The sequence below is a fragment of the Ipomoea triloba genome, chromosome 13 (assembly GCF_003576645.1).
Source record: "Ipomoea triloba cultivar NCNSP0323 chromosome 13, ASM357664v1".
Taxonomy (NCBI): Eukaryota; Viridiplantae; Streptophyta; class Magnoliopsida; order Solanales; family Convolvulaceae; genus Ipomoea; species Ipomoea triloba.
In genome coordinates, this window is record NC_044928.1 from 13,614,758 (window position 1) to 13,631,034 (window position 16,277).

The following is a 16,277-nucleotide window of genomic DNA, read 5'->3' on the forward strand; positions in this document are numbered from 1 at the left end:
CTCCTAGTTCATAGTTTTGGGTAGAATTTTGTTGAACCATATTTGTGTTACCGTGTTTTATGTTAGGGTTTTAAGGTGAATTTGGGGAAAGATCCAAGATTTGCTTCCTACGGAAGGTAAGGAATCCCTTTATTTGGTTGAGGTTATTTGAAACTAGATAATTGATAGCTAGGTTATGAATTATGGTTGATTTGGGTACATGAAACCTATGTGTTATGTGCATTAGGGAAATTATGAATTGATGTATAAATTATATGTGTATATGCCGTAATATATATATATGTGTATAGCGTATGTGTGTGTGATGTGAAACAAGTATATATATATTGTGTGGGTGTGTGGATGCCGTGATATGTATATATATATATATTGAGGGTGTGTGTAGTATGGTATATATATATACTGTATGGGTGTGTGTGTGAAGTATACATATATATATATTACATGTGAGTGTGTGTAATATATATATGATGTGTGCGTGTGGTATATATATATACTGTATACGTATGTGTGTGATATATTTATATATATGAAAATAGTATTACATATTTATATATATATTGGATGTGTAGCATAACATATATATGTATATATATAAGTAATATATGCATATTTTATACGGTATGAGGTGGTTGTTAAGGTGCCTAAATACTTAAGTTAAGCATGCTATGTATATTATAATGTGTATGTATGTATGGTAAAATGTCACACTTTGGAGTATAAATATGTCAAGCATGATAAGTATGTACTAAATGTTGTATTATGTATGGCATGTATTTATGTATATATATACGCATTATGTATATATATTGTGTGTGTATAGGGTAGTATATATATATATATGTACGTGTTGTGTGTATATATATATGGTATGTGTGTATATATGTATATACGTGTATTATGTATATATGTATATATACGTGTGATGTGTGTATATATGTACATATATGAGTATGTATGTATAATTAAATAAAGTGTTGTAGTATGTATATATTTGGTATGTGTACCTTAAGTGAATATGCATAAATATGTGGAAAGTGTTATGTGGTATGCATATATACATATGTGTAGGGTTCTATACCTATGGGTTGTGATGATGGAAAATGTTTTGAGGAACAAGACTTGTGAACCAAGTTGAGAATGGTAATTGATTTCAAAGGAGGACTTGATTTTGTGGAAAATGTCCAAAAATGATTTTGACTCAAGGAAGATGAGAAAGGAAGGAAAATGTTTTCAAACCTTAGTTCTAGTAAACGTGGTGAAGGACCTTGTCTTGACAAACCTCATGGGAGGGCTTAAAGTGCCATGGCCCAGTGGTTTGGTTTATGTCTCCTTGACAAACCTCATGGGAGGGCTTAAAGTGCCATGGCCCAGTGGTTTTGTTTATGCCGTATGACATGCAATTCATACTGTGGGCGAAGTCTATTCGCCGAGTACTATATCACCCGGAAGGAAAAGGGTCTCCTGCGGGGGTGTGCACACTTAAGTATAGTATCTCTATTTTCGGGTAGGAGTCGTTCTTATGAACCTAGTGAGGCTAGCTAGGAATCATTCCAACGCTCCTATAAGTCTAGGGGATCAGTATTAGACCGGGCGATGACCACTGAACCCGAGTTGAACGATCCAAGTGGTCAGTTAAAAGAGGAGAAAGGATACTCCAAAGGCTTCACACTCACTTACTATCTGGAACTAAGTGGATTTTAAAGTATGAAGGTAGTTACGCTGTAGCTACGAAAAGGAGGTATGTGACAAGTATTGAAAAGACCCAAAGGTTATGGGTGATCTCTTTGAGAAGTGAAAGATGAAATACCCAAAGGTTGTGGGTGATCTATCTTTGAAATGTGGAAGGTGATGAGATTTTCCTTTTGAGGGGAAAGGTTTTTCAAATAAAATGATTGAGAGCAAAAGGTGGAATTTGTGTTTTCCATTACTTGCTTGTGTGCTTAAATGTTTAGCAATATGTGCTTTGAGTGAGTAAATGATTATTATATGACCTCGTCTAGAGGGAAAATGGTTTAAGATAATGTTGAAATTGTTGCCTATTATGTGTGCAAGTTGCTATGTGTAATTGTTGCAGGTAGAACCTCGGCTGATGAGTAAGGATAGGGTTTTGATGTAACAATTTTTACAAAACCTTTATTTAGTTTTGAATAACCCGTGGATATCCTTACTTAGCCGTCGCGCTAACTGCACTTCAATGTGTATTGTTTTATCAGATGCAGTTTAGTGTGGGCCCTGTAGCCGGTGAGCTCTGAATAAAAGAGAAGTGCAGGTTGAGGTCTACTATGATGTTGTTGTAGTATGTTGGTGTTGTAAGTTTAGCCTTAGCACTTAGAGTGGAGTTTGTCAAAGAGGTGATAGAATTCACTCTAGGTGTGGCGGTAGCACCCAGTTTTCTGTTGATAAGATGTAAGCTTCCGCAGCGTTTGATTACGCATTTGTAATAATGTTAAGGTGTAGAAAACCGGGGTGTTACAACAATGTATAAAACAAAAGTAAGAAACAAAGAATTAGAACACACTTAAATAATTTGTTCCTTGCGCTTCAAGAAATAAAATTAAGAAACGAAGAATTAGAAGACGCTGGAATTATTTGTTGCTTGTGCTTAAAGAAATAAAAAAAATGAATATATACAAGACGCGAGCTGAGAATTAATTGTTCATTGTGCTTCAAGAAATACAAGTAAGAAATGAAGAATTCGAAAATGCTTGAATTATTTGTTCCGTGCGCTTCAACAAATAAACGAATTAAAGAATTAGAAGACGCGAATTGTAAAATGTATGTTCCTTGCGCTTCAAGAAATAACAAGTAAGAAATGAAGAATTAGAAGACGCGAGCTGAGAATTATTGCATTCCTCTACAAAACCAATAATAACCAATTAAGTAATTTTGGGTTATTGGATATATAACCAATTATAAAGAATACCACAAGTTAGAAATATAAATATAAATATAAGTCAAATTTATAAATAAATGTCTTCGTTTTATAATTGTCTACAACGTGTATTCATACTATGAAAATGTTGTATAATTGTTTTTATCAACGCTTTCAAACACATCTCTTTAAATAAAAGTTAGCAAAGAATTAGGTATCCGCGACTCCTTCAAAGCTTGAGCCGTCACGGATACCCCTTTTATCCACGACTCCTTCTAAGCTTGAACCGTCGCGGATACCCCTTTTAAACGAAAAATTAGGTATTCAAGACGCTCTATAAGTTCAAAGAGTGAAATAGAAACATTGTTCCCGATTTTAGAAACTACATTAATGTCTACTCATTCAAGCAGCTAAATATGGAGAACTAGGGTGAAGTTCGTGTGGAGAGTGGGATTTAAACCCACGCCCTTTCGGACCAGAACCTTAATCTGGCGCCTTAGACCAACTCGACCATCTCCACGTGTGATAAGCCTCCAAGATACCCATTATTTGAGTACATACTAGGGTGCTTTGCTACGTTTTTAGTATCCTTACATTATAAATTTGTGACCAAATATGCTTTAAATTCACTAACCGCACGCAAAGCTACTTTTAGCATAAATTGAGATGATACAGGAGTCCCGGGAGCCAATAGGAACGAAAACCGAGCTTAAGGAACGAACCAGGCAAGTCTAGAGCCCAAAGGGACCCAAGAAGACCTCCACACGCGTGGTGGTGCGCGTGGCCATGTTCCTGTAGCCATCCACGCACGGCCACACGAGTGTGGAAGGGCGTGGCGAGGACACTACGCGAAATTTCTCCTAGGACTACATTTCGGAGACTATTTAAACCCCCTTGATAGAATTTCAGAGAGAGACTTTTGGGGGAGTTCACTTTGGATAATTTCTAGGATAATTTTAAAGAGTTTTTCCATTTTTCTCTTAGAGTGGTTTAGATAATTCTCATTGTAGAAGACAACAAGCTTGGATTGAAGGATCACTTCAACTCTAGGTGATTCCTATTACATCTTAATCTATTTCACTATTTTGTTCTTGGATTTAATTGGCTATTGTCTTGAATTTCTTATCATGAGTGGCTAGTTTAATCTAGGGATTTGGATTGTGTGAAGATATGTTGCTAGTGTGATGATCTTATATCTATTTTGGATCTAAATGCTTAGATTGTTGGGTTATCTATTCTTGTCTATTGATTGTTGTTTTGATGATATCTTGTTTGGATTTGGCCAATCTAGATGAGAGATTGAGCTCTTGACTCTTTCATGTCTTTGATTAGAGTTATGATTGAAGCTTTGTAACAATCATAGATCCTATGGACTTCTTAAGAATAGTAAAGTGTTTGATAAAATGTCTCTTAGAACTTTGGATGCTTGAAGGCAATCCTAAGTCCAAAAGCCTTAGTACATAAAGGTGGAAGAGGACTAAGAACACATACTCTTGAATAGCCAACATCTTTGCATTGTTTATCCGTTACCTTAGACACACTGGGATGTAACATAGATGAGCACTATCTAATCCCTACCTCTTTACATACATTTCAATCTTATTTGTTTTTATCCTTTTTCTTACACAACCCTCATGAACCTTTTGTCTCTCAAATCGTCATTCACCACACTCAAAGCTATTACATGACTCAATCACGTGAACACTCGAATACTTGACACACCTCCACGTCCTTCCTTCAAGACCGACATTCGGGGAGTCATTGACTTTCCGTTTTAACATACACATCTTTTGACGATTCACCCCTACGCAAAACCGCATCTTCAAAATGGCGCCGTTGCTGGGGATGAGAACAGGTTGTCAAATGTTTTTGTTTACTTTGATTGAATGATTGCTAGGTTTGAGCATAGTTAATCCACACCACTTTATTTTGTTTCATTTTCTATTTTACTTGTTTTTGCTACTTACCCAATTGACTACTTCTAGTTAATTGTGGAATCTTTGCTTCATTGATAATCGTAACTGGTCAATGCACACGCAAGCAAAAGGAAATTAAGGCTTATTACCTTACATTCCAGAAATCAACAAAGCAACTAGGAAGAAAAACACCCAATGGTAACAAATGGCTTCGTCAAGCGCAACAAGAAATCCACAAGGAAGAGGAGCAACTATACCAAACCCGCCCCCAGTACCAGTTAATCCACAAGGACTGATTAACCATGAAGAATAAATTCTTGAAGAACCACAAGTCAACAGAGCAAACCCACAAGAACACATTCGTGAAGAAGAATACTATGGAACACCTTAGGAACCGCAGAGATCAATCGCAGACTATATGACTCCGGATTTCAACATGCACAACTCGATCTATGTACCACCGATGGAAAACGTCAACTTCCATGTACATCCAACTATACTCACTTTGGTCCAAAATAGCCAATACTCAGGATTGCCATCCGAAGATCCTAATGCGCACATAGCAAGGTTTATAAGGGCATGTGGAATGTATAGACAAGAAGGCGTTAGTGAAGAAATAATTCGACTTAAGTTATTCCCATTTTTGGTTATAGGAGAGGCAGCACGTTGGTTGGAAAGCCAAGACGACAATCATTTCAGATCATGGCAGCAGCTACATCGTGAATTCATGAACGAGTTTTTCCCCATCACTAAGACCATGAGGATCCGAACGCAAATACAGGAATTCAAGCAAGGAAGGCTTGAGAGTTTGGGGGAGACATGGAGAAGGTTTAAGGTTCTCAAAAGACAATGCCCGCAAGATCTGATGCACCCATGGGACGTGATTAGCTCATTATACGGAGGGCTAACTAATGAAGGAAAGATGTTACTTGACTCATCCTCCAGCGGTGCCTATGAAGGAAAGATGTTACTTGACTCATCCTCCAGCGGTGCCTTTGTGTCCTTAGCTTTACCTGACTCATCCTCCAGCGGTGCCTTTGTGTCCTTAGCTTTACCCGAAGCTGAAGAATTGATCGAGAGAATATCTAAGAATACCTCTTGTTGGTATGACTGACGAGGAGAGCACGGAGGCATGTATGACATTAATAGCCGTGTGGCAAGTGAGGCGAAAATAGAGGCAATGAATCATGAGATCAAGAAGTTACAGGACACGGTAGAAAAAATGGAAGGAAAACCCAATCCTTGTATGGCTTTGGCACTTTACTGTAACATCTGTGGAGGACCACATGATACTAATATCTGCACTTCACCGTCAGCATCCGAGCAGGTTGAGGCGGTGGATTATCAAAGGAACTCCAACTACAATGCCTATGGACAAAATCAAAGATCGAACAACAATTGGAAACAGGGCGAGGGATGGAACAACAATGATGGATGTCAAGCGCGAGGACTATACAATTATGGAAACAAGCCTGCTTATGGACAAAATGACAAATACAATTATGGAAACAAGCCTGCTTATGGACAAAATGACAAGGGCAATTATGGAAACAAGCCTGCTTATGGACAAAATGACAAGGGCAATTATGGAAACAAGCCTGCTTATGGACAAAATGACAAGGGCAGATTGATGTATAATCAAAATCAAGGCAATGGAGACAAGGGCAGATTGATGTATAATCAAAATCAAGGCAATGGAGGCCAAATGACCCAGTTCAGGCCGCAATACAACTCTCAACTTGACTTTACTCAACAAAGAAGGGATGACATCCGTGAAGTAGATGAAAGGCTTACCAGAACGATCATGGAATTAAAAAATGATCGGGCAAATCTTAAACAAGAGATCACTCAGGAAATCAGACAGAAGATTTCTAGCCTCCGACAAGAGTCCAAGGCTACACTCAAGACAATTGAGAATCAGATCTCACAAATGTTCAAAATGATGTCTGAAAGACACTACGGACAACTCCCTAGTAACATAGAGAATAATCCAAAAGAGAGAGTCAATGCTATTGATGCCAAGAAAGAGAAACACGAAAAGTGTGACCCAATGGATGTTATTTGCGGAATATGCCAATGTAGGAAAAAAGGCAAGGAAGATGAGACTACCTCTTGTAGTCCCAATCTTGAATCAAAGACTGCGATCGCTTCGTGCAAAATTTCAATGAAGGAAAGCAATGAGAAAACCACTTCTGAAAACCGCCCCAAAGAAAAGGAGCTGTCACGAGACAAAACCAAATTTTCAAAGGAGAAGGACGCGGCAAGAGAAGGTACAATTAATGCTTTTATCCGAAAATTTTCCAACAACAAAGAATGCCGCGAGTTATTTGAAGAAGACAACTGTTATAATTTTACTTGTTTAAGCCAAGAGTCTTCGGCTTGTTTGACTACGGGTCACCCCAGAAAAAAGGGCGACCCTGGAGCTTTGGTGATTCCTTGTTCTATACAGAACATAGATCCTCAAAATGCTCTAGCCGATCTCGGAGCTTCGATCAATGTCATGTCTTCAAATCTTTTTGAAAAATTGAAGTTACCAAATTTGAAACCAACAAGGCTGACACTCCATTTAGCTGACGGGACCACACGGTACCCGGAAGGCTTGGCAGAGGATGTGCTAGTAAGAATAGGGAAATTTCTTGTGCATGTTGATTTTGTTGTTTGTAAGATGGCAGACACCGAGCCCCATGGTTCTTTGATTCTTGGAAGATCATTCTTGGCCACCTATCACGCCCGAATAGACGTAAGCTCAAGGGAAATAACCTTGAGATTTGATGGACAAGCCACGAATGATGACAAAGTAAGAATAGAGGGGAATGATGAAGAAGTGAGGGCAATGGTCAAAACAAAGACCAAATCAAAACAAAAGTGGAAAAATGACAAGCTAACCTGGAAAAACACGTGGGTACCGAAATGCTTTCTGCCCACTACCGAGGAGTATGGCTGAAAAATGAACAAGGTATGATGCGTCTAGCCAACGACGTAAACTGTGGCGCTGCTTGGGAGGTAACCCAAGGTCTAATAAATTGTCTTATTTTTTTATGATTTCTTTTCAATGATTTGTTAAAATTCCATTTGGTACCATGTTTTGGAAGACTAATTTATAGGGTTCGAGACTTGAAAAATGCGTTGGAAAGGCCTAATTCGGACACAGGTGTGAAGAAAAAGACCAAAATCGGAGAAAAATATCACACCAGGGTGACACGCACGACCACACGCGTGCTACTGTGCGTGGGAGCTATCCAGTAAGTCCCCACGCACGTTCTCACGCATGCCAGCCTACGTGGGAGAAAAACAGTGTGTCCACATGCGCGTCCACACGCGTGTGGACGTGCGTGGAATCAGCACCACGAAGAATAAAACCCTTCGGCCAAAACCACGCCATTTGCACCCTGAAACCTAAAAGGTTTGAGCATAGTGATTTATTTTCATCTCCAAAAGGTTAAAAACATCACTATCAAGGTAAAATCATCTCTTTTAACCATATTATTAAATATTCATATGTTTGGAAGATTAGAATATTGAAATTTTATCCTACATTACCTTGAATGTTTTTGAATGATTTGAATGTTTATATTGGTTTATACTGCTTCATAGAACTATCCTTTGATGTTTTATTTCATTATTGATGGTTACATTGATGGATTAAGTTTCAAAGTTGAGCTTCAAGTGTGAACACCATTGTTGAGCAAATGGGTTTATCTAATTTCTTGTCTAGATTATGAAATTGATGCTTGAATTGATGTGTAAACTTGTTATAGAACTATTATATGCCATCAATTTCATTTTACACATGCTACATTGTCAAATTTGAATTTTCAGCTTTAAACCCTAATTCTATAATTTGGGGAAGAAGATGAAGTTGACTTTTTGAGTTGACTTCTTATTTGACTATCAAATTGAATTATCTTATGATGAGATTATGCATGTGTGTGATAATGGAATGATATTGTTCATATTTTTATGCTAGAATTTATCAAAATATAGGGGAAACTATGGCGAAATTTTCAAAAATCCTTGCCCCTATGTGTTTCGAAATTCCCTATCTTGACAAGGAATTTTAACTAAATTCATTAGTGATTTATTTGAATGATAGTTGCATAAAACCAATACATATGAGTATTAATTTCTAAATTTTGTAGGATGGGAAGATCTAAGGAAATGGCAAAGAAATCTAAGCACGATCACGGCGAATCCAGTCGGTCGAGAGCGCGACCCCAACCCTTATGAAACCAACCGGAAGTTCCACAAGCTCCTCAAGAGCGAGGCTCAAGATCTTTAAGACACCTAACACCTCCTGAGCGTGCTCTAAGGGACGCTTACAAAAGCAAGCAATTAAGTGTGGGCCGATTCTTCGAGGATAACGTTTTAATAGAATTTGGTTGCCTGGAAGAAGTGAATAGATTGATAAGGCATCCCCAATTATGCCAATTATTTGAATGGCGAGGCCCGACCTACTCACCGGTCTCTTATGAGTTTCTTGCCACGCTGGACATCAGGAAGGAGGACAATGATGCGAGGGAGTCAATCTCATTTCGGTTGTTTGGCAATCACTACAATCTCTCGGTTAACACTCTGGGTATTGCTCTTGGATTTCACGACGCCTTGGACATATCTATGCCGTATTTCAGGGATTTCAAAGATAATTTTGATTCAGATGCAGTGGTTGTTCAGTACTGGAAAAGCATTACCAACAATGCAGCCTATAACTCCTCCAACTTGAAAGCAAAGCTCATCACCAGAAACTCTCTGAAAACCATCAGATTGGCTTTTGCAGTAAACCTCTCAGGAAGGACCACCAACAGGAATAAAGTTTACAGGCAAGATCTTTTCTACATGTGGTGCATGGAGAACAGAGTTAGCATTAACATGGGTGTTCAAGCACAGAAATGGCTTCAAACCCAAATGAAGAAAAAGGTACAAACAGTCTTCATAGGATCTTTTGTTACTCGACTATACCAGGGTTTGGGCCTAGGAAACCGTCTTTTAGAAGAAAGAGACGATGGTCCCATGATTGCTTTCTCAATGAGTGAGTTCTTTGCTATGTACCTCAAGTTGGGAGCGGATGATGCCCTTGATTTGGAAGTTTATGATGAGACTGAAGAGGAGGATGACGAGAATGATAATGAGGGGAATGATAATGCCGTAGCGCAGGAGCATGTTGAGCCTAGTGCACAGCATGATGGCTCTACTTCGATGGATTGGGAGGCATCTCAAGCTTTCCAAAGGCAGCTCCATGATGAACATATGGATTATTTGCGCGAGCAGCGAGCATGGCAGCAAAGACAGTTCACGTCCGTATTTGCGCGCTAGGATAGGTAGGACGAGCAGTTCCTAGCATTCCAAGCAAACCAGAATGAAGAGCTTCTTCGTATGAGAAGAGCAGTTGAGGAGAATGCTAGGATGATCGAGGAGCTTCAGGATCAATTTTCTAGATAATTCCGTCCTCCATCCTTCGGTGATCAGTGATGCCATATTCATCCTCTCGACCCTGAATCTTAATTTGTGACAATGCAATTTGACAGACTTTTGGTTACCATTTGGTTGTTGTCCCATCAAAACATTAGGTTCCCTATGCGTGGGATTCCGCCATTTTAATTTCTTTACTTTATTTTTATCCGCTTTATTATTATGTTTTATGCTTTTTACTTTTGAATTGCTTTACTTTTTATGCACTTTAATACTTGCTAGTTTATTTGAATAACTTTTCTTTAATTAAGTAGTTTAATGATTATCTACTTCTTATTATCTTGCTTTCATTTTCTATCCAATTAGAATAATTGAATAGTTCTCCCGAAACCCTTTTGTATATTGTGTCTCCATTTCTTTTGTATAGAGCATCGATAACGGAGGCCGACCTATGATGGAAGCTAAAGTGTGGAAAGAGGGATGCATACTTGGTTTATCCTCTTATCCCTTTTCTATTTTAAGCCCCGTTTTTTTATTTTTAAAGTGTGGAATATTTGTTTATATAGCTTTGTGTATGCGTTTTAAGCTTACCATGTTATGTAGGATCATTAGAATATACCCTATATCCCAGAGCAATTTCCAAAGTGTGGAAAGGGATTTCTAATTTGACTAATCCATAGAATCCCTATTTGTTCCTTTATCCTATTCCGTATGGAAACATCGAGGACGATGTTTATTTTAAAGTGTGGAAAGGACGCACTCTGTGCTTTATATGCTTATCTGCTTAAACTTGGAAAGTTGAAGCTCTTGGGAATGATAAATGGGTGTATTTGCAATGTGAAAAGAGAGTTATTATTTGTGTTATCTAGAGAGAATATTGACTAGATGCCCAAAATTTTTTATTCTTGAAATATCTTTGAAGAAGTTACTTTTCGCACCCATGAGAGTGTTTAGCGCCAAATAAGTTTATATTATTGCCTGCTTGCATGATGTTCGCCTCTTATTTAAGTAGGACCTTAGTCAAGGATCGCTCGAAGTGGGAGTGTGCACTTTTTAATTTGAGAAAGATAAATTTAGCGAGGCCCGGAATTGAACTAACCTTGGTAGGGCATGGGGTAAAAGGTGAGCCTATTGGTAAGCTTAAGAGACAAAAATCTCTTAATCCAAAAAAGAAAAAGGCATGAGGGGTTGCTTGGAGAAAAGTTGAAAAGGAAAAAGGCCAATCACCGAGATTAAAAATTGAGGAAAGCCAATTCGCTGGGTTGCGTTCAACCATAGTCTTCGATAAGCTAAAAGCTTTATCTGGAGTCGGTTGTTCACATAAAAGGATCCCAGGAATTGAGAAAATAAGAGATGAGGTGAGCCACTTCGCTAGGATTCGGGTACCCATTGCACTGTCTTCGAAAAAGCATGGAGCTCCATGTGAAGTCGGGTGGCTCGATGACATTATCCTAGGAAGTGAGAAGAAAAAGGGGACCGCACTAAGCCAAAAGCGATGAGTGGTCCATGCCCCTACCCTCACTTATTTTATCGTTGGGCTTTGGCGTCTAAGGCAGGAAATGTTGATTAACTAGTGCACATCGTTCCCACTAGTGGGATCGGCTAAAGGTCCTGATTAAATGAAAGGTGAACCAAAACTTTGGAATTGCATGCTTGCGAATGGTGTGAGAAGTGTGATCCTTTGTTTTAATTGTTTATCTATGAAAGGTTTTTACTTCCCGGAAATATTCCTTGAGTTAATGACATCTGACGAAAATCCTTTGTAGATAACACAAAAGATTTCTTCCATTTCAATAGTCTTAGACACCCACCATTTTGATTTACCAAGAGCTTTGTCTTGTATGAGATGGTATCTCGGAAGCTTATGTGCTTAATAGTAGATTGTCTTGCTTGAGGGCAAGCAAGAAGTAAAGTGTGGAAACTTGATACGCCTCCAAGATACCCATTATTTGAGTACATACTAGGGTGCTTTGCTACGTTTTTAGTATCCTTACATGATAAATTTGTGACCAAATACGCTTTAAATTCACTAACCGCACGCAAAGCTACTTTTAGCATAAATTGAGATGATACAGGAGTCCCGGGAGCCAATAGGAACGAAAACCGAGCTTAAGGAACGAACTAGGCAAGTCTGGAGCCCCGAAGGACCCAAGATGACCTCCACACGCGTGGTGGTGCGCGTGGCCACGTTCCAGTAGCCATCCACGCACCGCCACACGTGTGATAGAATTTCTACTATGGCTACATTTCGGAGACTATTTAAACCCCCTTGATAGAATTTCAAAGAGAGACTTTTGGGGGAGTTCACTTTGGATAATTTCTAGGATAATTTTAGAGAGTTTTTATATTTTTCTCTTAGAGTAGTTTAGATAATTCTGATTGTAGAAGACAACAAGCTTGGATTGAAGGATCACTTCAACTCTAGGTGATTTCTATTACATCTTAATCTATTTTACTATTTTGTTCTTGGATTTAATTGGCTATTGTCTTGAATTTCTTATCATGAGTGGCTAGTTTAATCTAGGGATTTGGATTGTGTGAAGATATGTTGCTAGTGTGATGATCTTATATCTATTTTGGATCTAAATGCTTAGATTGTTGGGTTATCTATTCTTGTCTATTGATTGTTGTTTTGATGATATCTTGTTTGGATTTGGCCAATCTAGATGAGAGATTGAGCTCTTGACTCATTCATGTATTTGATTAGAGTTAGGATTGAAGCTTTATAACAATCATAGATCCTATGGACTTCTTAAAAATAGTAGAAAAGTGTGTAGCTAAAGTGTTTGATAAAATGTCTCTTAGAACTTTGGATGATTGAAGGCATTCCTAAGTCCAAGAAGCCTTAGTACACAAAGGTGGAAGAAGACTAAGAACACATACTCTTGAATAGCCAACATCTTTGCTTTGTTTATCTATTACCTTAGACACACTAGGATGCAACATAGATGAACACTATCTAATCCCTACCTCTTTACGTACATTTCAATCTTATTTGTTTTTATCCTTTTTCTTACACAACCCTTATGAACCTTTTCTCTCTCAAATCGTCATTTACCACGCTCAAATCTATTACACGACTCAATCACATGAACACTCGAACACTTGACACACCTCCACGTCCTTCCTTCGAGATCGACACTCGGGGAGTCATTGACTTTCCATTTTAACACACACATCTTTTTACGATTCACCCCTACGCAAAACTGCATCTTCAACGTGACAATTATATACATGCAAGTTTAATATGGATATGATAGAGATAGTTTCTATTAAACAGAAGCCTACACCTGCTAGTTCTTGCAACTTGTATTGAATATGTGATGAAACACTTTTTTCGTGAGGTGTAAAGTGTAAACAAGGAATAACTTCCTCGAGTGTCGTTCTCGAGAGGATGGAAAATTGGAGAGTGTAGGCAAGTCACTTATGAATGCAAAGACAATTAGCAGTTAAGAGCAAGGAATTTTCATTAATAGAGTGAGTGCAAAGTGAAACAAGATTCAAAGATCAATAATGAAAGAAAGCGGATTTGATCGATACTCCCCCGGTTCTTGCACTCATTTACCTACAGTTGGATTGAATTGAAATCTAAGACAACTAAGGAGGCAAAAGGAACAGCACAGAGCGATGTCACGCTCGAATTCCCAAGCCCTCAATTGGTTGGGGCATTTCGTCGAACACCTTGTCTACCTATCTCCTCGAGACCTCATCCTCCCCAATTAAGGGCAAGAGTTGCACACACCTAGGCTATTGCACTCTTGAGATATCTTGCCAAGCCTACAACCTACGCTCTTCACTCATTTAGGCTTCCAATGGATCAAGATGAACCACAACAATGCATAAAACAAAAGTAAGAAACGAACAATTTGAAGACACTTGAATTATTTGTTCCTTGCGCTTCAAGAAATAAAAGTAAGAAACGAAGAATTAGAAGACGCTTGAATTATTTGTTCCTTGTGCTTAAAGAAATAAAAAAATGAATATATACAAGACGCGAGCTGAGAATTATTTGTTCATTGTGCTTCAAGAAATACAAGTAAGAAATGAAGAATTTGAAAATGCTTGAATTATTGGTTCCGTGTGCTTCAACAGATAAACGAATTGAAGAATTTGAAGACGTGAGTTGTAAAATGTATGGTCCTTGCGCTTCTAGAAATAACAAGTAAGAAATGTTGAATTAGAAGACGCGAGATGAGAATTATTGCATTCCTCTACAAAAGAAATAATAACCAATTAAGTAATTTTGGGTTATTGGATATATTAACCAATTATAAAGAATGCCACAAGTTACAAATATAAATATAAATATAAGTTAATTTTATAAATAAATGTCTTCATTTTATAATTGTCTACAACGTGTATTCATACTATGAAAATGTTGTATAATTGTTTTTATCAACGCTTTCAAACATATCTCTTTCAATAAAAATTAGCAAACAATTAGGTATTCGCAACTCCTTCTAAGCTTGAACCGTCGCAGATACCCTTTTTAAAGGAAAAATTTGGTATTCAAGACCCTCTATAACTTGAAAGAGTGAAATAGAAACATTGTTCCCGATTTTAGAGACAACATTAATGTCTACTCATTCAAGCAGCTAAATATGGAGAACTAGGTTGAAGTTGGCGTGGAGAGTGGGATTTGAACCCACGCCCTTTCAGACCAGAACCTTAATCTGGCGCCTTAGACCAACTCGGCCATATCTACCTACCACCTCCAGACCTCATCTTCCCCGATTAAGGGCAAGAGTTGCACACACCTAGGCTATTGCACTCTTGCGATATCTTGCCATGCCTACAACCTACGCTCTTCACTCATTTAGGTTTCCAATGGATCAAGATGAACCACAACAATGCATAAAACAAAAGTAAGAAACGAAGAATTAGAAGACACTTGAATTATTTGTTCCTTGCGTTTCCATAAATAACAAGTAAGAAATGAAGAATTAGAAGACGCGAGCTGAGAATTATTGCATTCCTCTACAAAAGCAATAATAACCAATTAAGTTGTAACCCCCCACCTATTTCAGTAAAATTAAGGTTCGAAAAATATTTCTTGAGGCTATAACATCCATGAGATGATCTCCAGATGCTTCAAAAGAATTATTATAAGTGAGGACAATTAGTAATAAGCTGCGATCGTACGTCCCGGTCACGAACCGTAATAATTTTAGGAACTAGTATTCGAACCCGTTTGACCTAAGAAATGGATTTTTAGACACCCTACTATTATTCTTGAATTTCCTATTTTATTAGATTAGCCATAGCAGCCAAAATTATTTTTGATCGTAACATCGCGAAATTTCGCAGGATACCGAACCTAGGCCAATTTGGAGTTTTAGACTGGAATTAATTTTTGGGTTCGAAAATTATTTGAATTAAATTAGTTTCCACCGAGAATTTATCTGAATTAATCCCAAACAGTCTAAGTAAAGATATTTTGGAGTATTTTAATCCAAGTTAGGTGATGTCTTATCCATTAGGTGTGGACTAGTCAACCTTTTGACCAAAGACCATAAAAACCCATTTTTCTTCCCCATTTTTGTGTGTTGGCCGAAATTACTCAAGGGAGAGAGAGAGAGAGTGAAATTTCATCTTCTTTTTCAACTCCAACTTCCATAGCCAAGACCTTCAACACAACCTCCAAGATATTCGGTAAAATTTCAATTTTATTCGGTAATTAGTTTTATTTTGCCTCCTAGAACCTAAATCTAAGTTAAAATTTCTTGAAATCTTGTGTTATGTGGTTGATGAAATTTTAGGGTTTTGAGGTAAATTGGGGAAAACCACCTACAAAGACCTCCTACAAGATTTGGAACCCATTTAAGGTAAGGAATCCCTTTATTTGGTTGAGGTTGTTTGAAACTAGGTGATTGCATGTCATACGGCATAAACAAAACCACTGGGCCATGGCACTTTAAGCCCTCCCATGAGGTTTGTCAAGGAGACATAAACCAAACCACTAGGCCATGGCACTTTAAGCCCTCCCATGAGGTTTGTCAAGACAAGGTCCTTCACCACTTTTACTAGAACTAAGGTTTGAAAACATTTTCCTTCCTTGCTCATCCTCCTTGAGTCAAAAA

General features: G+C 38.0%; 1 long non-coding RNA gene and 2 other non-coding genes across 3 annotated transcripts; 1 reads left to right on the plus strand and 2 right to left on the minus strand.

Annotated features, from left to right (window-relative positions):
* The first annotated feature begins 60 nt into the window (after positions 1 to 60).
* On the plus strand, positions 61 to 2,580 carry LOC116003131. The gene is made up of 2 exons (XR_004094623.1): positions 61 to 116; positions 2,217 to 2,580. It is a non-coding gene; the product is annotated as an uncharacterized LOC116003131 (long non-coding RNA).
* A 734-nt stretch (positions 2,581 to 3,314) lies between these two features.
* On the minus strand, positions 3,315 to 3,395 carry TRNAL-AAG. The gene has a single exon. It is a non-coding gene; the product is annotated as a tRNA-Leu (tRNA).
* An 11,426-nt stretch (positions 3,396 to 14,821) lies between these two features.
* TRNAL-AAG lies at positions 14,822 to 14,902 on the minus strand. Its single transcript has one exon. It is a non-coding gene; the product is annotated as a tRNA-Leu (tRNA).
* Between the last annotated feature and the right edge of the window lie 1,375 nt (positions 14,903 to 16,277).